The sequence below is a fragment of the Sarcophilus harrisii genome, chromosome 1 (assembly GCF_902635505.1).
Source record: "Sarcophilus harrisii chromosome 1, mSarHar1.11, whole genome shotgun sequence".
Taxonomy (NCBI): Eukaryota; Metazoa; Chordata; class Mammalia; order Dasyuromorphia; family Dasyuridae; genus Sarcophilus; species Sarcophilus harrisii.
In genome coordinates, this window is record NC_045426.1 from 361725770 (window position 1) to 361750344 (window position 24575).

General features: G+C 36.2%; 1 protein-coding gene and 1 long non-coding RNA gene across 3 annotated transcripts in view; one reads left to right on the top strand and one right to left on the bottom strand.

Annotated features, from left to right (window-relative positions):
* The window catches only part of MYO5B (myosin VB), a 497816-nt gene that overhangs the window by 103561 nt on the left and 369680 nt on the right, over positions 1 to 24575 (top strand). The window lies entirely within an intron of this gene.
* The window catches only part of LOC116420514, a 42344-nt gene continuing 40593 nt past the window's right edge, over positions 22825 to 24575 (bottom strand). The window contains exon 3 of the long non-coding RNA XR_004230858.1: positions 22825 to 23378. This is a non-coding gene — a long non-coding RNA (uncharacterized LOC116420514). The remainder of the gene's footprint in view (positions 23379 to 24575) is intronic.

Consider the following 24575-nt stretch of genomic DNA (forward strand, 5'->3'; position numbering starts at 1 on the left):
GATATAATTTTTTTTAAAAAGAACCAGATTGCTTGATCTAATCTGTGTGCATTAAATGATTGATATTTTCATTTTATTCTTTTAGTTTTGCTCCTTAGACCAAATTTTTTGTGTAAATGCATATTTTATGTCTAGATACAAACATACATAAACATAAATCTTTTTTTTATTTTGTGATTCCAGCTGTGAATGCTTTGTTTAAAGAACATACACATATAATTGGCTTATATTTTGAAGGGCAGTGTTCTTAGATAGTAGATATTTAATGCTTTTTATTGAGAAAGCTAGGATCACACTTGAATTTGAGAGATAGCTTGTTATGTGTTTTTCTTCTTCTTTTTTTAAAGTATTATTTCCCAGTTTATAAGTAAAGGAAATTTTAAACATTCATTTTTTTGATAAAATTTTGAGTTTCAAGTTTCATCACTCTCTGTTTTCTCACCTTCCTAAGATGGTAAGCATTTTGATAAGTTATATATGTGCAATCATGTAAAACATATTTCCATATTAGTCATGTTGTGAAAGAAAAAAACAGAACTAAAGGAAAAGAAAACTGAAAAAAGAAAGTGAAAAACATATACTTCCATCTTCATTCAGACTTCATCAGTTCTTTCTCTGGATGTGATTAACATTTTCCATCATGAGTCTTTTTTATTTGGCAATTTTGTGTCAACTCATGAAAGAGGTAGCAAACTTCTGATATGTATGTTAGGTCAATATTTGTTTTTTGGCATTTTTTTGCCACACATATGTATATATTTATATGAAAGCTAAAGAAGAAAAAGTTGAAGAAATTGAGGCTACTTAAAGTCTTCATTATTAATTCCAAAAATTATATCTAATAACAAACGCATAACATACATTTCTGATAGTTCAGATGAGTTAAAAATGGGGATTGGAGATTGTCATACTTTAACTATGTGGCAAGGGAATGGTAGAAATTGATAATACATATTGTATAATACATCACTAAGGGAATGAAAATTAATTATTTAGTATTAATAATAATGATAATTTTTATCCTTGACTTTTGATTTTATCAGTTTAAGGAGTTTCTTGGTGAGGAATCTTCATCTCCCCACAAACACTCTTCCCTCCCCTCCCCCCACTTCTATCTACCTATATACAGTAGGAGCCATTCTACTCTTAGGAGAATTGTCTGGGGACTCTGAAAGGTTTAAGTGCCTTGTCCAGGGTCAGGGTGCCAGTAGGTGCCAGAGGCAGGATTCAAGCCAGATTATTTTTCCTCTGAGCCAGCTAGATGGCACAGGGGATAGAGCGCCAGGCCTGGATTCAGGTAGACGCATCTTCCTGAGTTCAATCCAGCCCCAGATACTCATTAGCTGTATAATTCTAGGCAAGTCCCTTAGGCTTGTTTGCCTCAGTTGCTCAACTGCAAAATGTGCTGGAGAAGGAAATGGCACACCAGTCCATTATCTTTGTCTAGAAAACCTCAAGTGGGATCATTAAGAGTAAGATTTGACTGGGAAAAAATGAGATGATGAAAACAAAGAGCCCAGAAATGTGTATTTACATCACTATCTGCTTCTTTTATTACAAAATGTAATTTTTCTTTATATAATGATGAAGAAAGTGAGGTCCAGGGTGGTTAATTAATTGATGTGCTTTTGGGACAAAGAGTATTCTGGTTCTGTAGTCAGAAAACCTGGCTTTATATTCTGTCTCTGATGCTTACTGTTGTGATCAGAATGCTGATGGAACTGGAGAGACTTGGAGTTCATCTTAGCCTGGGCTTCTGTGAGCATGGAAGTTGTAGTACACACCTAAGGCCACATGAATTAATCTTGTCCCCACGAACACTGGTCTGGATCCCAGCCAAGGATCACTTGAAGAAATAGAATATAAAAGTGGTTTTCCAGGTTTGGGGGTCTTCTGAGGCCCCCAGACTCTCCTCTGCTAGTATTTGCTTACTTGACTTTCCCAGACTCTTGGAGACTTTTAATCTGAAAAATATTTCAATATCTTTTTTTTATTAACAATGTGTTTATTTGAATCCTCAGGCTCTATGTTATCCATCAACCAAATGCAGAAGTGGGACTAGACATTTATTGCTTATGTGACCTTGGACAAACCATTTAATTTCACTAGACATCAATTGTCTCATCTGTAAAGTGATGGGATTGGATTGGAAGTCTGAGAGATCCCTTCTAATGTTAGAGTTCTGTTTTCCTAACCAGTGAGTTCATAACGCAATAGATGAGTGTTAGAGGATGACCCTAAAACCTGGGTTTCCTGACTGGTAGCCCAGGGCTCATTTATTTTGCTTCTTCTCTCCCCTCTCCCCATGCTTCCTTTTCTGAAATTTCTTCCTGCATTTTGTATAGGTTTTTTTCCCCCCAGGATAGAGCCTGTAGCTCCTGGTCTTGAATCCAAAGGACTGCATCCTACTGAGCCACCATTACTTGATAAACATTTCCTTGACACTATGGGACGTTTAGAAGGCTAATAATAAAAAGGCCATTTTCATTAAGCCTGGGGTAAATATATAGCTGTCATCCACTTGAATCCATTATGCTTTTTATTCCTTTCATCCCTATATTAAATGTGGCTGGTCTTGGGACATGATGACTGCTGGGAAGCAAGCAGTGCAACCCGACATTAATTTCTGCTTCTTTTGTGCAGTGAGTAAGTGCTGGATTGTAAAGCCTTTTTATGTAAAGGGGGATGTACCATTTGGTCGTGGTGATGGTGGCAGCGTTATATTTGCCAAAGATTTCCACCTTGCTGCTTTTTGGGGGGTGGGAAGAAGAAAATATCTTTTCTAAAGCAAAATTACTTTGGTTTATGTTTGGAAGATGGTAGTTTTGGGCATTGGTACAGTGAGCCTTTATTTCCCCTCTGCTCTCCTGGGCCTTCTCTGTGACTGCAGGAGAAGAATAATAGCCCTATTTCGCTTGGATACAGAAGCTGGCCCATTCTTTCAACAGAACACTTAAGGAGCAAGTTAGTATCCTAAATACCCCCATTTTGTAGATTACTGGTTTAGATTCTGGGGGTGGGAAAAACATGATTGGGGAATAAGGAGGTGTTGGTATCATGTGAGGAATTATGTAACCTAAATTTATTTATATTCTTTATAAAATTTCATAAGTGCTCTTTTGAGGGACTGGGTTTTTTTCTAGTGTTGAGAAAATTATGGTATAAGTCCAGGTAATAAAGCTATAAACGTATTTTTTTTTGTTCAGTCATTTTCAGTCCAGCCTGACTCTTCCATGACTCCATTTGGAAAATCCTGGAATGGTTTGTCATTTCCTTTCTAGCTCACTTTACAGATGAGAAAACTGAGGCAAATGGGTTAAATGACTTGCCCACACAGTTCTGAAGTTGAATTTGAACTCAGGTCTTCCTTACTTTAAACCTAACCCTCTATATGCTGTACCACCTGGCTGCTCATATAAAGCTATTTAGGTTAGGCTTCTGTTAAGCAATTTTTTTGAAAGTGTGCATGTAGAAATGGTTGGGAAGAAATCTGACCTTTCTGAAAATGGGTCAGAGATTTATATATGAAAATCTGTTTATTGCAGAAAACTGTTAGAGGTCCAAGTAGCCAAATTGGTGGGAGATAGGAGAAAGTCTGCATGCTTCTCAGAACTGACCAGCCTGGATAATCTATCTAACTTCTGCTAATGAACAACTGGGAACATTTGGAAAGTGAATTTAAGAATAGTGCACATAGTTTTCATTTTTGTTGGGAATTTAAGGAGCAGGTATGAGAAACTGGATTCACTCATAGTTTTTGTTTTACTTGTAGTATTCTTTTAAAAAATTTTTAAAAATTGACCTAGGTTTAAACACCTTGAACTTAATTTCTCTCTCTTCGACATAGGAACAGCAGGACCTACTTTTTAGCTGTGATTTTTCAAAAAGACATGTTTGTGCTCTATCTTGAGATTAAGAAGTGTTATAGGCTAACTTTTATTTTTTGATATTGTACGGAGATAAAAGAAATAGAAGATTATCATTGGAAGAGAGCTCATCTGTAAAATAGTTCCCTTATTTTATAAGTAGTTCCTACCTCATTAAGATCAAATGATGTGTTAAACATCTTACATCTAGTAGAGTAAGGATTAGGACCGGAGTCTCTTGAATCTCATAGCCCAATGTTTTTGAAATGCCACTGTGGCATAATTGAAAGCTTGGATTTGGAGTCAGAGGTCAGATTTTCAAATCCTTGTGTGACTTTGGGCAAGTGACTCTTTGCTCTAATTTCATTATCTGTATAATGAGAGCTTGGACTACATGATCTTTAAGATTATATTTGTGATCCCATGAGGTTTACTTTAACATCCCTTTCTTTATTTTTCCAAATCTATGCAAAGATAATTTCCAATATTCACTTTTGCAAAACATTGTGTTTCAAATTTTTCTTCCTTTCTCTTCCCCTTCTACCTCCACAGGACAGCAAGCAATCCAATATAGATTAAACATGTGCAATTCTTCTAAACATATTTCCATATTAGTATCCTTTTCTAAAGGTCAATAAGACAAAGGACAGCACCAATGGCCTATTGGTAGTATAGTTATGTATTGTATCTAAAAATTTCTCTGCCCTTTATGTATTATAGCTTTAGGTAGCCTTTCATTGGGGAAAAAAAAAAGCTGTGTTCTTGCTGTGTTTTTTTCTTTTTTAGAGAGAAAGCCAGCCAGTGGAAGCCATACACATTGCTCTTATGTTCTAGAGTTGAGTAGGCTGCTTGTCCCATAGGAACTCTGTGAATATATGACACTAGTTATCCTTAGGAGTCTGTCATAGAACATGAATTTTATTTAATTAAATTCATTTGAGGATTCATTTGGAATCATTTTTAAGGAAAATACTGGTGTTCACAGGGGAAATCTCACTGAGGCTATCCATGTTTATACATTTCTGTTTTGTGTTTATGTCCTGATGTTTTTCAAGGTGTTGGTGTTGGGTAGGAATTAATGATGCTTCATGGTTTATTACTTAACATCTATTTTTCTTTAGAATTGGAAACATTCAGAAGATATTTGCTTGAAAATAGGGAGTGGTAGGGATTTGTTGCTGCTGTTTAAACACATACAGAGAAAAGCTTCAGAACTATTCTCTTTCCTCCTCACCCAGTTAAAGGAAATTAAAATCCTAAACACATTTTCATAGCTTATGACTGACAACAAGAATTGTTAAATATTGGGATAGATTTTGGAGAATAACTGTAAAATTTTATTATCTGGATAATGTTAGAACTACGTCAAGTACTTCTGTGTAGCTTAGATCTTTTGTTTGAACTGTTGTGGTTTCACCTGGCCCCAAGATTCAACTTAGGAGCTATTTGCTGATTGCCCGCTGCACTCATTCTCGGTGGCATATGAGACAAATCTCTGCCCTCAAGGAATTTGGGAGTATAGTTGGGCAGAAGGGAAATAATCAGAAAATAATGAGAGGGCAGTCAACTGCTACACTGGGTAAAACCTTAAGGAGGATTTGGAATCTGGAGAAGGAAAAAAGATATGTCTTAGAAATTATCATAAAGTGGTAACCCTGAAAGAAATCTTAAGAGATGTAAGATGCACCTGGAAGAATTGCAAAGTGCTTTGATTTTAGTGATCTGGTTTGCCATATTTGGATAAGACTTGCTCAAGTCAGAGGGAGTCCTAGTTCCATTAACAGTGTATTTATGTGTCTATCTTCTCTTCTCATAATCTTCCAACATGGACCACCAGTTCTATGAATTGTCTCCCACCCGGAATCAGTGTGGGAACTAAGCCGTCACTCTAGCTTTGTCCTGAATTTTAGTATTTTTGTCTTCCTTCTGCTAAAATCCTCCAGTTGTCTTGCTTGTTTCCTCACCTTGGCAGCTAACTTTTATCTTTAAATCTCCCTTTCTCCTTGTAAATTAGTTGCTATTCTTTATAAATCGGGCTACTTTTGCTTCCCTGCCTCAGGTGACTGTCCATAGGGAGAATAGGGACTAATGCTCTGTTTTTTCATCATCAGGCCCCTCACAGGTTGGGTCTGGAACATTAAGATGTTACTAGACTAGCCAGACCTCCCTGGCTCCAGAGCCAACTCTCTGACTCCACTATGCTCTCTCTCATAGAGACTTGTAAGAAGGGAGCCCCAATTAGAAGAGAGACCACTAATAGTGAATAATAACAATGGTCATAGATAGGATCAGAGATTTCAAGCCAGAAAAAGCTTAGGAATCCTCTAATCAAACCCTGTCAGTTTGTAGAAGAGGAAACTGAGGGGCAGAGAAGTCAAAATTCACACAAGTAAGTAAACCAAAGGCTCAGGATTCTGATTCAAGTCCAAATCCAGTACATAATACTATGCCAAATTGTACAACAAAAGGAGAGCTAACTTTGAAATCAGAGGACCTGGATTCGAATCTTGGCTCTGCTACTCACTACTTGTGTAACTTGGGCAAGTTATTGATTTCCTTTTCTTAGACTCAGTTTGCTCTTTTCTCTTTATTTTATTTTTTTAAGGCAGGGTTAAATGACATGTCCAGGGTCACAGTGCTAATAAGTGTCTAAGGTCTGATTTGATCTCAGCTCCAGCTGACTATCCTGCTGATAGTATATTCTATCCAATATACTATCTAACTGCCCTCAGTTTACTTTGCTTCCCTCCAATGATTGTACTTTTCTATCACAATGTATTGGAGGAAAATTGTAACTTAAATTACCTTCAAATCATGTATAATTTGTGTTTAAGACTCAAACTTCAAAATTTCATTTAAGGGACTGAGTTTTATAAATAGAAACCATCTATTCTGTAAAGTTCTGATCACTTACACTGACATTCAAAGTCTTAGTATCAAAATAGTGTCCAGCTCTAATAGAACTAAATCCCTACAGCCACACAGTGACTTAGAAAATCACAAATTAATATTATCTATATTGCATTATATTTTTATTTACTTTGTTTAACATTTCTGAATTATATTTTAATTTGGGGACATTTCTAGCCAATGCAAATTGAGCTCAGCCTGTTTAATATACATTCTCTGCTCTAAGCAAACTGCCCAATTCCTTGTTGCTTGAATTTCCCTTTTAAATTTCTTTTCTCTGGACTTTTTGTTCATAGTGTTGTTTTCTCCTTCTTTCTGCCGATGGAAATATGATTTATCTTTTCAGATTTGCCTGTGTGAAGTTTTCTGAGCATCTTCTCAGACCATTCACAAGTACTCTTAACTCTAAATTTCTGTAGCACTTTTATGCTGTGCTGCTCATTTGTTGGGTTAGTTAGGTGACACAGTGGATAGAGTGCCTGGCCTGGAGTCAGGAGAACCTAGTTCAAATCTGATCTCAGATACTTACTAGCTTGTGACCTTGGATAAGTCACTTAACTGTTTGCCTCAGTTTCTTCATCTGTAAAATGAGCTGGAGAAGGAAATTGCAATTTCCAGAATCTTTGCCAAAATAATCCCAAAAGGGGTCACAAAAAGTCAGACACAACTAATCTAAAAAACATGTTCATTGTCACTAAAATAATAAAGCAAGTCAGTTTATTATTATGTCTTCTCAAAGTAGTAGTGTACTTGAAGGAATACTTTATTCATCTTTTAACTTTCTATAATACCTATTCAATTAACTAACAAGCATTTATTGAACACTTACTGTATGTCAGACATTGTGCTACCCAGTACATATATATTCTTGTTGTTAGAATATTCATATCTATAAATATGTATATATATGAATCTGTAAACAAAGATGTATATAAAGACATATAGAGTCCAAGGTCCTTACTAGTTAGAATATAGGGCTTTGAGTAATAGGATCATGATTAGTTCTGGAAGGAAGTATCCAATCCCCTCATTTTACTGATGAGGAAATTGAAGCTTCAAGAGGTTAAATGACTTGTCTTACTGGTAGTTAGTGGCAGAGGTGGGATTTGAACCTAGATGCTCTGATTTTTAATTCATTGCTCTTTCCCACACCATACTACTCTGACACTAGCTTATAACAAATAGTTTATACCCTTTCTGTGCCTCTGTGCCTCTATGCCATGGAGAGTCAACTCCATGACTTATTGAATTTATTTTGTTATTTAACTTATTTCTATCCTGCATATATCACTGTGGAAAAGGATATTCTCTCCCTACCCCTGGGAGACTATAAATTTCATAAGAAGGGAAACTGTCCTGCTTTTGTATTTCTTTCTGTAACACTTAACTTGGTCCCTGGCACATAGTAAGCATTTAATTAATGCTTATTAGTAGATACATTGAGCTGCTAAGACATTGATTGGAATATGCTTTGGTGCACACTTGGAGTTCTCTCTGTTGACAAAATAATAAAGCTTTTGTATTTATATCTGTATAACTGCATAAAATGATACATAAACTTCTCAAGTGTAAAGTTGTAAACTTCTTAGCTGTAAAATAAGCTGGGCAAGAAAACAGCAAACCACTCTGGTATTTTTGCCTAGAAAACTCCAAATGGGATCATTTAAGACAACTGAAAAATAATTGAAAACAACAAATTTCTCAAGGTTTGAACAGTTGTCTGTCATTCTAGACATAATAGTTCTGAAGTCAGAAGACCTGGTTTCAAATCTCAGATCTGCTACTAATTAGGTGACTTTAACCAGATCATAAACCTTCTCCTGAGTTTTTTCTTTGTCAGTAAAATGAGGAGTGGCAGAAACTATCTCATCTTCAAATTTTCTTTCAGTTCTAAGTACTGTGATCTTGATCTCTCAAAGTATTTCTGCCTTCTGATAGATTACGCCTTTGTTTGACTAGAAAAAACTACAATTTAGATAAGATAGAAACAAGGCAGACTATTTTTACTCATTAATGCCTTCTTGGTTAAATTGGGAGCTGAGATAGGCAAGATTTAGGACAAAGATTCTTAATCCGGATCCTTGGACATGGGTCTGTGGATTGATTTCAGGTGGTAGATGAATTTGGTTTTCTTTGTAATCCTAGATATTTGATGAATTTAAAGACTTTGTTCTGAAAGGGGTCCATAGGTTGCACCAGATGGTGAATACAAAGAGATCCATGACACAAGAATGAGTAGGAACCACTGTTTTTGAATTAAACATAAAAAATTGATAGCTCAGGTACTATTTATTGTTACTCTACACTTCAGGTAAAACTGTTATCTTTTGCAGTCAAAGGGGGGGGCAGAGCCAGCTATAGGAAGAAGTCCAGCCAAGTGAGAATTGCCTATAATTACTTTCCCCCTTGGGTCATTTAGCTTTTGTGGTTGATATCTTGGGAGCTCTGTTTCTTTCCCTCTATTTGGCCCAATGATCAGTTTTTTTTTTTTTTTTTTTAACTTCATCTGCCTTTTGGAAATGGTAATAATAGAAATTAATCTGCTTTCATTTCATAAATACTATTTATACAGTCTCAGCTGTCAGAGAACAGAGAGAAGCAGTCAATTTAAAGTGTCTGTGCTTGTGGTCTTGGCTTGGATTCAGAGATGGGGGTGGGGAGGGGACAAGTTTGGTGGCAAAAGTTCTGGCTTTGGAGTCAGAAGATCTGAGGTAGTTCTGATGCTACCACTAGCTAGTTGTGTGACTTTGGATAAATTATGTAACTTCTTTGTGTTTTGGATTCTTTGATTGTTAAATGGGGATAATAATGCCTAATCTACCTCTTGCGTGTTATGATGTAATGCTGGAGAAACTGAGGCAGGAGAGAGATTAGAGAGTTTTTTAATATTTTATTAATTGGAGATAGATAATTGACTGGACAGGACTCTCGTCTCAAATTATCCAGTCAGACAAAGATAAAGATATACTGGGACCAAGGAATCCATGTTGGTCCCAGGACTGGAAGAGATTGTCTTCTCAAAAAATCCAGCGTCCAGCATCTAGCAGCCAGCAGCTAGCCTCCAGCAATGAATGGGAGAAACCCAACTTCTTAAATACCTTTTCTCTAAACAAAGGAAGGGGTAAGAATCGCGGGAAAACTTCTGTCAGGATAGGGGAGGCTATAAATCATAAAACCCAGACAGGATGTCTGAATACACAGAGGTAAAGATATCAGTGAGGCATCTTGGAATATTTTAGAGGGATATTGTAAATTCTTGAGGACAGAAAGAGTCAGGAGGTCTACTCTCTTGTTTATGTTGTTTGCATTAACAATTTACAACCCTAGAGCAAATGGTCCTCAGTCTTAATGGACCAGAGTAGGAGTTTTACAGTTTAGGGGATCGAGACAGAACAGTTAAAGAAACTGAGAGAAGGGAAACTGGTGCAGGGAAACTGAGCCAGGACAGTTAAAGAGAACTGTGGCATAACAATGGTGTGATGAAATGAATGTGAAGGTCCCTTCTAAAGGTTAAAAGCACTACCTAGATGTAAGAGTACTTCTGAGTCTCACAGGGTGGATATGTTTGAGCCTTCCTTGAGACATAACCTTAGCATTTTAAAATATAGTAATTACCTCATTTGTAGAAATTTCCATACAAATGAATTTCAGGAAATGAAATATTTACTTTTAAAAAGCCCAAACTGCTTTCATTGTGAGCTGTTTGGATAGAAATGATTTTCTAAAGTCATTATCTATCTATCTACTTTCCTAAACAAGAACTTTTCTGAACAGGAGTATACTGAACACCATTCCAATTTTTTCTTAGTGACATAGGGTCGTTGTTAGGAACACTGATTCTTTTCCCACAAAATCTCCAATCTTCTGAACTTCCCTGTTGCTATCAAGGGCACCACAATGCTCCCATTCACCAAGGTTTTGTTCTCCTCAGCTCCTCACTCTTGACACATAGCCAATCAGCTACCGATTCCTATTGCATTTCCATTTCTATGTCATCTCTTGCATATATCCCTTTTCATTTCATAGCCATACCCTTAATTCAGATTCTCATTACCTCTTACCAGAGTTATTATAATAAACTATCTGTTTGCCTTCATTATTCCCATCCATCTTCCACACAGCCATCAAAGTGATTTTTCCAAAGCTCAGGTCTGAACACATCACCTCCTACTCAATAAACTCCAGTGGTTTATTATCTTCAGGATCAAATATGAAGTCCTTTATTTGGTCCTTAAGCTCTTTATAACCTGGCTCCTTCCTACTTTGTATTTACACTTTACTCTCATCTTCAACTCCTCACTCTTGACTAAGTTTGTGCATACAGTTAGCTGTTTCTCTTTTAAACTAATGTAACATATATATATATTTACTGTGTTTAATTGGGTTACTTGCCATCTAGAGGAGGGGGTGAAGGGAAATGGTGGGGGGAAATTGGAACACAATGTTTTGCAAAGGTCAATGATGAAAAATTATCTTTGCATGTGTTTTGAAAATAAAAAGCTTCAACAATTTTTTTTTGAAAAAAGAAACTAATATGGGGCAGTAGATGGCACAGTGGATAAAGCATCAGCCCTGAAGTCAGGAGCACCTGAGTTCAAATCTAGCCTCAGACACTTAACACTTCCTAGCCATGTGACCCTGGTCAAGTCACTTAACCCCATTTGCCTGGGGGGGTGGGGGGAGAGAGAGAGAGAGAAAGAGAAAGAAAGAAGGGAGGAATGGAGGAAGGGAGGGAGGAACTAATGGAGCCCCTCTGCCATTACTATCATGAGGCTAAAGGATTAATAAAGGGATTGCTTTATTTTCCCCAGATATCAAAATATCTCATCTCTGAGCCAGCCCAAAGGATCTGCCAGAAGCAGATGGAACAACTTGGAGTATGATTCATAAAGTTCAATTCTTATTAAATAATGATACCAAGAAATTTGTTGACCAAACCTTAAAATGATCTATTAATTTGAATTATTAAAATAACAGTCATTAGGCTCATTGTGAAGAACCTAGGTAAGACTTGTTCTATCAGTAAAGTAAAATTTAAGTATAAAGACTCCCTTCTCAGTTTCAATTACTGACCTACTGGTTTTCTTTGAGTACTATCTAAAATCCCAATATCTACAGAAAGACTTCTCTAATGCCTCTTAATTCTCAATTCCAGTATTTTCCCCTCTTTTAACTAATTTCCTATTTATCTTGTATTAGCTTGCTTTGTATATATTTGTTTGTGTGTTGTCTCCCCCATGAGATTGTAAAGCTCCTTTAGGGCAGGGACTGTCTTTTCCCTCTTTTTGTATCCCCAGTGCTTAGCACAGTTGCTGGCACAGAGTAGGCACTTGATAAATGCTTATTGAATTGGATGGATCTCTATTTGGACTACTAAGATATCTTATTTGCTTCCTTGTCCATCCTCATTTGTATTCTGAATAACAGAGGCTACCAAAGTAACTTCCAGGTGAGTGAGATGTGGTCGCCCTTGAAGTTGAACAATAGACATCTGAATCTTGCTGGTATTTTTAAAAAATGATCCTGCTCTAAGTCTTAGAATTCCAGAGTGGAAGATTATAGAGCTAGGAAGGACCTTTGAGCTTATCTAATTCAAGACTTTCATTTTACAGATGAAGAAACTGAGGTCCAGAAAGATTAAATGGTTTGCCCATGGTTGGCTTGGGCTATATCTTGGCATGAACCTTGCCTCATAAGTCAACAGGACCATTGGGCAAGAAGATATCTGAAGAGCCTGGAGGTCTTGCAGAAAGCCTCATTGAGAAGTTAGGCTAGTCCTGAAGCTGCTTGGAAGTGTCCTCATTAAATCAGGACAGTGAGGACATGTTTCATCTCCCTACTTAGAAAGTGTGTGGAATGTGTTTATTATTGAAAATAAAAAATTAGGTTTTAGGCTTACCCAGGTGCTATGAGGAACAGCTTTGTCATTTCTAGTGGTTTCCTGTTCTGGAACAAGTTTAGATTCACCTTGGACAACCTGGACCTTTAAACCCTTCCAGGCAAGAGATTTATGGAGACTAGGCTTTTTTTCCTTTTCTTTGATTGTTGCATTGCTACTTTTGAACTTTATTCTTCTGATAAGAAATGTAGCCAGTACATAAATCCTTGCTTCCCTTTCCAGTTATCACCTCCATTGTGATGACAGGAAAAAAAGAATAAGACTGTTTGGCATTCAGCCGGAACAGAAAATAGACTCTTGTCCCTTATAGATCAGAATTAGTGATTCCTGGACTGAGATTACTTGGCAGGTAATGGTTATGGTAAGCTCTGACAAGGAGAACCTTACTTATGCAGGCAGAGTGATCAAACCAATTGGTCATTTACAGAACTCTCAACAAGGGGCTCCTTTGCTATTTGGGACCTGCAGAGATAGCCAAGAGTAGGTAAATGGGGGCATGATATACATAGTATAATGGATGTTGCCCTCAGTAAGTAGTAAGAGAGCCTAGCTTTTCTCCTATCATGAGGCAGCTGTTTGATGCAGTGGATAGAGCACTGGGTCTGGAATCAGGGAGACCCAAGTTTGAAGTCACTTACTTAACTGTATGACCATGGGCAAGTCATCTCCTCATTGCCTCAGTTTTCTCATCTGTAAAGTAGGAATAATAATATCACCTACCTCTCAGAATTGTTGAAAACAAAATGAGCTAACATTTATGAAGCTTTTATAAACCTTAAAGCAGTATATAATAGCTAACTTATATAATTTTTAAAAAATTATTTATTTTTAATACACTTTGCTGTTATGTAATCTTAGAGAAGTGATTTTTCCCTTTGAACTTGAGTTTAAAAATTCAGTGCTTGTACTAAACTTGTGATCTGGATCCAGAAGAAAATGGATTTTTGCCATTTAAAAATGAGGCATGGAATTCAGATCCCAACTCTGCTCCATTCTCCCTGAATGACCTTAAACTAATTATTTAATGAGATTTGAGTTCCTCATCTATAAAATTGAAAGTTACTACTGCTTTACCAAGTTGCCCCAGAAAAAAGATTTGTTCCTATTGTTGCTATTGCTCTTGTGTCATGTCTGACTCTTTGTGACCCTTTTTGGAGTTTGTCAGGCAAAGATAGTGGAAAGCTTTGTCATTTCTTTCTTCAGCTCATTGTACAGATGAGGAAACTGAGGCAAACAGCTTAAGTGAATTGCTGAGAATCAAAGAGCTAGTAAGTGTGGGAGGCCATACTTGACCCAAGGAGATCTATTGGGTTTCTAACTGCCCCTACTTAGCTACTATTAAAATTAATTTGCATTTTTCTAAGTACCAAGTGATAGTGAATTTATGGTAAGTGACATAGTAGATATTAGTAGAAATACAAAACAAAGATACCACTAAATATCTCATCAATCAGGCTTTATTAATTCTGCAAAAAAATAGAATTTCAAACCAGTGAGAGAGAACAATTGTCAAATGTAAAATTTGAAAATTAGAATCTGGGATAAAAATGATGGTCTCTTGCACATCACAGCAGATGAGCTTTCTTTGTAATGAAAAGGAAACCTGTTTTACTAAACCATGCTGTCCACCCTTCAGTCCCTAGACCTTTACAGATATTAAACATGTTATCAATATGTTTTAAATTGAGCTGGGGACAAAACAAAATGGAAAATGCTCTATCTCAATTCAGTTGCCAAAGAAGTTAGTTAACACCATTTCCTAATGCATTGTCTTACCCCTCACCTAAATCTAGTGCCATCTGATAATTGTGATGTTTCCTTTAGTTTTCTGATGATAGGATCTGAAAAACAATTCTCCTCTAATGCCCTAATAAAAATAGTTTACAGGCAGCTAGATGGCACAGTAAGATAGAGTACTGGCCCTGAAATCAGGAGAATCTGAGTTAAAATCCACCACAGACACTTTACTGCCTGTGTGACCCTGGACAAATCACTTATCCCTGATTGCCTTTCTCCCCCTCCACATAGTTCACATTTGTATAATGCTTTCCTCACATTGAGCCTGTTATTGATGGTGCAAATAACATTATTTACAAATGGCTGAAGCAGTTTCAGAAAATAAAATGTCACATCTGTATTAAAAGTACAGAAACCCAGGCTATGAATTTAATTTTTTGAGTCTAAGTCCATTATTCTGAGCTGCCTCAAGTCTTTGAAAGGCTAATTAGATAAACTATTATACTATCAAAGCACTGTTATTAAACCATTTTATTTAATTCATTGTTCTGATTCTGTGGAAGATACAAAGAAAATTTTAGGCTTGATGCCTGCTCTGAAGAAGCTCCTGATTTAGTACGAGGAGAACTACGGTATATGATTGTGATGGGATACTAATGTGCTACAAGAAATAATCAAGTTTTACAAAAATATACATAAAATAATGAAGAACGAAATAAACAGAAACAAGAAAATACTTGATATAATTACAGCAATGATTCTCAAAAAATAACTGTGACTGATTAAGCTATTTTGATTATTATAAATGTTCACATCAACTACAGAGACCTCTTCCCTGGATGCTATTCATCTCCAGGGATAAAACTGATAATAGTTTTACACACACACACACACATGTGACAGGCAAGGTGAAAGAGACAGACAGACAAAGAGATAGGAACAGAGAGAAAAAGAGACAGAGTCAGAGTATGAGTATGAGTGTGTCTATCTTTGTCAAGTTGTGGCCTTCTCTAGTGCAGGGTGGGGAGGGAGAGAGGGAGAGTGTTTCAAATTTAAAATGTAACAAAAATAAATGAAATAAGGAATTAAATAATTTAATCAAAAAATTACACAAGATGTGATTAAGTGCAAAATGATTGATAAAGTGTAATTGAAGGTGAATGAAAGATAATCAATTTTTGATTTTTTAAGGACCTAGTTTCCAGAAGAAGGTAGGCTTTCGCCTACATCATGAATGATGGAGGGGATTAGGACAGATACAGAGGAAGGGCTTTCTAGGTGAGAGGACCTTAGGAAACAGGGATGCTGGAGAGAAGTGTGCTTGGTATATGCAGGAACCAGTGAGAAGACAGATCCATTTAGCTAGAGAGTAAGAATTAGTGTGGAGAATTAAATTTTGTGACTTTTATATCATATAAAAAATTACAGAAACATAGAAACAATGGTAAACTTAAGTTGTTATCAGACCTAAATCCTTTTAAATTTGTTGTCTAGTTTATAAAATTAAATATATTGTAAGGAAATAATAAACCCTTAGTTATAGAAATTGAAGGAAAGAGATTGTTAGTTCCCTCCCCCCATCTTTTTCCTCCATTGTCTTGAATATAATCTAAGGGATGAAAGCAGTGTTCAATCAATATGTTAATTTTGGAGTGCATTATTCTATTTCAGTACTTTAAAAGATCTATGACATTTTGTAGGTGTGATTACTATTTCCACCAAAGCAGATCATAATCACTCTATAATTTAATAGACAATCTTTATGAGTTGCTATGGCCAAAAATACTTATGTTCTATATGACTGCCAATTTTCTCCTGATGAGTTTTCAATACTTAGCTAGTTGGGTACTTGGATTATAAACCCACAGTTTGTTGTTCAGGCTGAATTTAAAATTTTTCCAACTTGATAGGGAGCAGTGATTCTTAAACATTTTGGTCTCAGGCCTCCTTTTGACTTTAAAAAAATTTGAAGCCTTCTTCTTCCCCCCCCTTCCCAAAAGCTTTTGTTGGTATGGACTCAGTCTATCAATATTTACCACATTAGAAAATAGAATGTCCTAATTTGAAAATATTTTTGACCTTTCAGACCCTGGGAAAGGGTTTGGGTCAGGTGTCCCCAGAATGTATTTGGAAAACCACTGGTAGAGAGACTATAATGCTTATGGACTGCTGGCAAACCTTTGAGAGTCTGGGATCAAGTCCACAAAACCTTGAGACCTTACAGGAGAACTTTGAAAGAAAGTATAATCAGTAACATGAAGATCCAGATAGAGAATTATCGACATTTTTTGACAATGCTTGATGATAACCCAGCCTGATAAATAGGAAAGCTTTGGGTTGTGAATTGCTTCCATTGAGTCTTCTCTTTCAATTTTTTTTTAAAATACAGTTGTACTATTCAGTAGTGTTATGACTAAGATTATAAACTGCATATAACTTCAATTAGATTGTCCCTCCCAAACCTAAGATGGAAAAGTCTTTAAAGAATGATAGAATATTGGACCTGGGAAATGTTCTTAGACTACATTTAGGACAAAGGTTCTGGGATCCATGATATGTTGATAGCTGTATTTTAATGTTAGTTTTCTTTGTAAATCATATGTCATTTATACATTTAAAAACATTATCCTTAGAGGGGATCTATAGGCTTCACCAGTCTATAGAGGAGTCCAAGGCAGAAAAAGAATATTCAGTCCAGCCCCTTTGAGGAAGCTAATACCCATGTAGGACAAGTGAATTGTGAAAGTTAACTCTGCTAGTAAATTGTCTTTTTTTGTTAAGAATTTCAATTTTTTCTTAGCCCTCCCTTTCAAGTATCACTGTTAACTTCTTTCATCTAGAAAGCCTTTTAAAATTGTTTCAGGGGTCCTCAAACTTTTTAAATAGGGGGCCAGTTCACTGTCCCTCAGACTGCTGGAGGGCCGGACTATAGTAAAAACAAAAACTTTTGTTTTGTCAGCCTTTAAATAAAGAAACTTCATAGCCCTGGGTGAGGGGAATAAACGTCCTTAGCTGCTGCATCTAGCCTGCTGGCCATAGTTTGAGGACCCCTGGTATTATTGCTTCAGAGTCCTAACTCTATGATGTGTCATGAAGAACATTTCTGGACTGTCTTTAGGAAGGGTATTTGATCATGTTTGTCTCTAAAATACAGTTTTCTAATTTTTAAAAGGTAGAAATAGAATCTTTCCCCCCCTTCCTTATTACTGAACCTAATTTGCTGGTAATGGTATAGTCCTATGTTTAGAGCATTAGATTGGAGGCTTAGTCACATAATGGACAGATACCTAATCTTGATATTTGAAAGTCTGGGATAAAGTCCTCTCTCTTGAAACCACATATTAGGTATGTGTCTATGAATACATCACTTAATCTCAGTGTCCCCCAGATAACTTTCTTTGGCCAAGTTGCTGACAGGTTGTCAATTTACAAATTTGGAGGGCTTTTTCCACAATGGGAGTTTCCTATCCATAAAAAAAAATTACTTTCTCCCATGTCTCTCCCCCCCAAAAAAAGCTTTCCCATCTTTATTGCTGAGTAGTTATGTTATCAATTTTTTTGTGCTTTCATTTCCCCATTTTAAAAATGGGGATGATAATAAATGAGTTCTTCTTTACTACTTAGTCTACTTTACAAGGATGCCTTGAGGACAAATGAGGTAACATAAGGTGGTAGGCACTCCTATAAGAAAGGCAAAAGGTAATACATCAAAGCAAGGTAGTAGATGAATGTTTAATGTTTTAAATGGGGCTCTGATATGGAAGCATAATCTGTAGAGCACCTGATCTCAGTTATTCTTCCAAAGATTTAACTGGGGAAAATCAATGAAGTGAGTTAATTGTGTAATTTTAGTTTTCACTCCTCTTTCCAACTGGTACAATGCCATGTCTGCTCAGATATTGTACAAAAGCTAAACTTCACACTCACTTTAAGCTAAAATATGGTTGGAGATACTGACAAATTGCCGAGAATAAAACAAGGGCCCAAGTTTCTCTTAGTTATAATGAAGAGGCAGCCTTTAAAGGAAGAAAGAAAACATTGAAATGTTACTTTTAAAAGGTTTTCTTCTCTGTGATCTGACATGGGAAGCCACTCTCGGTTCAGCTTCAGGCTTTGAGTCCTGCCTTCTTGGTACCTATCACTACTCACCATGTAATTATGCTTTGGGGCAATTCTTTAATGTATGGAAGCTAATTACCATTCCCTATCTCAGGCTCATAATTAGTAGTCCATACCTTATGTTTGGTTGTAAAGAAAAGGCATTCACATCTGTCCAGCTTTGAGTAATTAAGCCTTGAGCTGCAGAGCAGAGAGAGTTGCATGGACTACTTTTTGAGTTACTCTCAAGTCTTTGATGTAATATGTGTCAAGTGGAATCATCTTCCTCCCAACCATGTAGTCTCCATTGGAAATGAAACTCTCAAGTTCATCAAAGCAGCCATGAGATGCCAATATCTCTTGAAAAAGAAGTTTGAATTCTAATGTCCCTAAGTTAAAGAACTCCCTTTAATTTCCCTTGAAGGACAGTGTGCTATAGGAAATTTATTTTCATAGAATCTTAGATTTAGATCTTGAAGAAATTTTAAAAGTCATTTAGTCCAGTTTTATTTTAAAAATACAAAACCTAAACCTATGCGTGAATAAGAAAACTTGATTAAATAATTAGAGGCAAAGATAGGATTTGAACTCAGTTCAAATGACTTCAAATCCAGGGGTCTTTCCAATACAACATACTTCCTTAGCTCTGCTATGTAACTTGATTTATGGGCTTTGGGATGTTTGGTACAATGAAAAGGTATAGAGAAGCTTAATTGGAACAGATTTCCTTTTTTGCAGGCTAGCTCCCAAAGCAGCTATTAATCCTTAGTGCCTGGGAAAGCTCTCCGACTGTGCATTATTCAAAAGTCGTTCTTCTGTATCACTGTAGGCTCAATTAAATGAAACACTTTGAAGGTTTAATGTTGGTGATAGTCTTGGGTGTTTACACTCTGGTGATGATTCTGTTGCTTCAATAAGTGTCTTGTTGAAATAAATGACACAGTTTGTTGATAACTTGAGATTCTTCAGAGTGGAAGCAGGAAGATACTTTATGGAGTGGGAAGCTTATTGAAAAAAAAAATTTTTTTTTAAAGAACATAAGTGTAATTCTATGCCCAGAATGGCTATTACCTTGTTTTATTTCATGTAGCATGGGGACACATAAGAGTGTTGGAGCCAGGAAAGGCTCTAAAGGATTTGTCCTCTATCTCTCTTGTTTTTTCCAGAGAGGGAAACTAAAGGTCTAAAGAGGTTATGACTTGCACAGTCAAATAGAGAGCTACTATCTATCTAAACTGGAACTCCAGACTCGATATATTTTTTAAAAAAATAATAGCCTTTTATTTTCAAAATATATGCAAAGATAGTTTTCAATATTCACTCTTGCAAAATCTTGTGTTCCAAATTTATCTCCCTCCCCTAGATAGCAAGTATCCCAACATAGGCTAAACATGTGCAATTCTTCTAAACATATTTCTACATTTGTCATCCTGCACAAGAAAAATCATATCAAAAAGGAAAAAAAATCAAGCAAACAACAATAAAAAAGGTGAAAATGCTATGTTGTGATCCATATTCAGACCCCATAGTCCACTTTCTGGATGTTCTCTTCATCACAAGTATATTGGAATTATATGGGAATAATGCATTTGGACTTAACTTTCAATTTCATGTAGCTTTATGATTAACCTCAATAAGATTGGAGGTTATTAGGACCAAAAATTTAGGAACCTTAGACACCACCTAGTTTAATTCCCCAACTTGATAAATAAACTTGGACCCAGAGAAGTTGTGGCTTACTAACAGTCATGCAGGTCTTAAGTAGCAACAAGGGCACTTACAGTCACTCTGCCTTAGCAGACCCTCACTTATTTTATATTATTGTGGATAAATCTGTGACTAGAAACCGGGATCCATCTGGTCTTGTGCTTGGATCACCACTTCCTCTGCTACATCTCAGAGTTTGTAAGCTAGTGTTGCTAAGCAAGTGGGGCCATTTTTATATATGGATGCAGCATGGCGGTGGGTCTGGAATCAGGAAGATTCACATTTAATTCCAACCTGAAGCTGTATCACCCTGGAAAAGTAGTCATTTGTTATCTCAACTTCCTCAATTGTAAAATAGGAATAATAATGACACTTACCTCTCAAGCTCAAATGAGGTCAAATGAAATAATTGTGAAGACTTGGCACACTTCCTGACACAGTAAATACTATAAAAATGTTAGCTATGAAGATTGTTGCATCTCTGTGAACCTGAAGAAGTTTCCTTACCCATAGAATCAGGAGAATAATATGCCTGTCTCATGGGATTGTGGAAAGGTGAATTATGCAAATCTTGAGGTACTCCATAACTGCTTGTTATTTTTATCATTCTTCTTAGTATCATCATCATTATCATCCAGCACATTATTGCTGTGTAAAAAGTCAATAATAGAAGCCACTTTGGGAAGCTAGAGACTTGATGAGAAATTTCCAGACTTGACTCAGCTGCCATCTTCTAGATTGGGCGGATCAGTTAACTTGTGAATTTGCTTTTCACTGACCTCTGAGTATAATGCCTTTGGGTATTAGAATTTGTTTCTGCCACCATATTTGGCTTTTTGATTTTTTGAAAATTTTGGTATCTGATTGATAAATCATGGTTTTTTATGTATTAGTAAGCTCAGTAATGGCTTATAAAGTTGTCTGTTCCTGGCCCTAATTTGTTTCTGGATAAAATAAGTGATTAAGAAGAATGGGAACTGAGGGACAGAATTCTGGTCTTCAATATAGAAAACTATTCAGTATCCAGGAGCTGACTGTCAGGCATGGAGTTTACTCAGGCCATTTAAGTCTCCTATCTTTCACTGCCTTCCCACCCCTTTCTGTACTTATTGTCTATTTTTAAGAGTCTTTACAAAAAAGAAGGCATTGCCAACTATGACTTGCTATATTCCTGAGAATTAATTAAATATTACATTTTTATAATGGTAGTTTTATATGCTGATTGATATTTTAGCTAGTGGTTCATAGTCTGGTATACTTTAGTGTGGATTTAGATCACTATGTTACCTGTCCTGGTGAGATTTGCATTTTATCTGCTTCAAGGATTGTAGAAGTAGGATTGTAACCCTTTAGTAAATGACTTTCAGACACTGTCCATCGTCCAGTGGTAATTGAATTTTCTTTGGCAGGACACATACTGTTTTCCTACTATCTCAGAAATCTTCCTTAAGAAAGGTACCATCTTTTTTTCCCCTTGGTCTCAAGTCAGTCTTGGAATTTTGAACCACCATTTTGGGGTGTTCCAACAGTGTTATTTTTTACTGATAGTTTGATGAAAGGAAACAGGTGTCTAAGTGGAATAGTGCCCATTCAAACTTCATTGACCTGTATGTGGTATATCTAGGGAGCTTACCTGGGTAGCCTTGTTCTATGGGGGGAAAGCCTGCTTTGATCAATGGAAACCTGGATTCCAAGTTTTAACTACTTAAAAATAGGGTAACCTATGACAAATCACTTATATATTGGAAGGGATTTTAGATATCATCTGATCTAGGAGTCTTTGAGGAGAATAGAATGGTGGACCTGCAGTCAAGAAAGCCTGGATTCAATCTTGCCTTGGATATTATTATTCATGTGATCTTGAGCAAGTCATTTAATCCTCTTGTGCCTCAGTTTCCTCAAGTATAAAATAAGGTTGTTAGTCATAATGACCTCTCAGGTCTCTCACAACTGTGCATCTATGATCTTATGATAACAAATGACCCCTTTTCTTTTAAAGGATGAAGACTGAGGTCCATATAAAGGAGGTGGCTCATCCAAGGCCACACAGCAGAAAATAGCAGAGCCATCATTTGAACATAGGTCTTTCTATTGCTGCTGAAACCCATTCATTTCATCCTCTGTAAAATGGTGATAATTCTTGCATGGAGTTGTAAAGATTGGGTTTTATAGGCCTTAAAGCAGGGATTCTTAAACTTTTTCCGCTCACCTTTTTGCCTGAAAATTTTGATATGACTTTGGGTATATAGGTATATAAAATAGGTATACAAGTCAAACATTTACCAATAATAAATCACAATTTTGAGACCCTCACATTCAGGTAGGTGACCCCATATGGAATTGGGACCCACAGTTTCAGAAGCTTTCTCTAAAGCACTAGAAAAATAGGAGTCATGATGACGATGATGGTGATGATGACAAGGGTATTCTTGCTGAGTTATTTCTAGTTGTGTTCTCTTCTTTGTGGTCTCTTTTGGGGGTTTTCTGGACAAAGATATTCAAAAGGTTTGCCATTTCCTCCCCCAGCACATTTTACAGATGAGGAAACTGAGGCAAATGGGGTTAAGTCACTTGCTCAGAGTTTTACAATTAGTAAGTGTCTGAGATCAGATTTGAATTCCTTCCAAACTTCTGGCTGGACAGTCTATCCACTGTGACAACTAGCTTCCTTAGAAACAATGATAGCAATCACAAATACCTCTTTTGGCATAGAACTCAATAATTTGCAACTGGTTTAAAGGAAGGATTGGCATCTGTGATACATTTCCTTGAATCTCATATCATCAGCCATAGAATTTAAATTATTATATATTTCTACTGACAGATTTATCAATAAATAGCATGATTTTATTTTTAGGACCTCAGATAATTGCTATAGACATTCTGGGTAAACAGCTAAAGATTCATAGGGTATTCATCATTACAAGTGGCACATCTGTGTAATGCATAATGGGGTTGGCATTTTAAAAACATTTAGATAGTTTCTAACTTCCTAGAGAAGTTATCTAATTCATGACTTAGACATTTACTTGTCATTACACTCAGGACGGGGTTACATCTTAGACTCTGGCCAAAGAAAGGGCAAAGCCAGAGGCAGGCAAAGTTTACCAGAACCTTTTCCTCCCTTGCTTCTGTCCTCAAGGTTGCACATCTGTAGACACCTGCAAAAGATGGAAAGGACATTTAACTGGGAGTTAGGAAACCTGAGTTGTATTTCTAGTTCTACTGCTAATAAGCTATTTCACTTTAACTTTTGGGGCCTAAGTAGTCTCTTTATTTTTAAAAATGAAGTTGGACTATTTGACTGCTAAGATCCTTTCTGACTCTCAGTTCCTATTCTTGGGGAAAGCAAGAATCCCTTCGTTAGATTGAGACTCAAACTAATTACAATTTTTTTTTTGAAGTTAGTCCTCCCTATTTCTGGAAGTGCAGTGATCTCTCTTAATAAGCCATACCCTCCTGCTAATCAGTATGAGGGCTTTGACTTGCTCCATTTCTGACTTAGACTGTTTTGCTCCTTTAAAGTATCCTGATAGTTCCCTATTTTCAAGGGCTCACTTAAGTTAAGGTGTTCGGCTTAATTGACAGCACACTGTAGGTCAGAGCATCAAAACTCAAGTTATTCACCAGCCTCAACTTTTGCAGTAGCACAGATTTCAAGAATGTACCACCATGCCAGGTCAGAGGATGATTATTATTATTAAAATTTTATTTGATTTAAAATTAATTTATGAAATAAATAAGTATTCTATAACATAGTACAATTATTTTTCTTAGTTTTTTAATTTATGGAATATAACAAGTATTTCTCTAAAAGAACAATAAAAAAGACAGTTGTACATGAAATTGTAAATCTACTATACACAACTTGCTATTCCTTTAAAATATATAACAAAATTATCATGCAAATTTCTTTTTTTTCCTTCCCTCCCCTCCACCTATATCCTAGAGATGGCTACCATGAGATTCCTGAAGAACCTTAATCATAGACTGGTAGATCCAGTTTATGGAGGGTGTTGAAAGCTGGGGAGAAGTTCCTGTTATCTGTCAATCACCTTTACTAGCTAATCTGAATACAGTAGGAAGGGTACTTGCTATTATAGTTTGTCACAAATTGATTTGTTTGAACTATGATCTTGATTTATTTTCAGTAATTCAGTTCACCAAAACTTATTATTTAAGTGGTTGTAGTTTGTGATGTGGCCATATTGTGGATGTAGCAGCATCACTGGATGTCAGAATCTTAAACCAAGGAAGAAAAATTCTAATTTTTTGAAGATTGGAACAATATAATAAGGATAATAAATTGCTATTTTGTATAAGAAAAAACTGAATGCCTTGTTCTGTGTTTCAAAAAT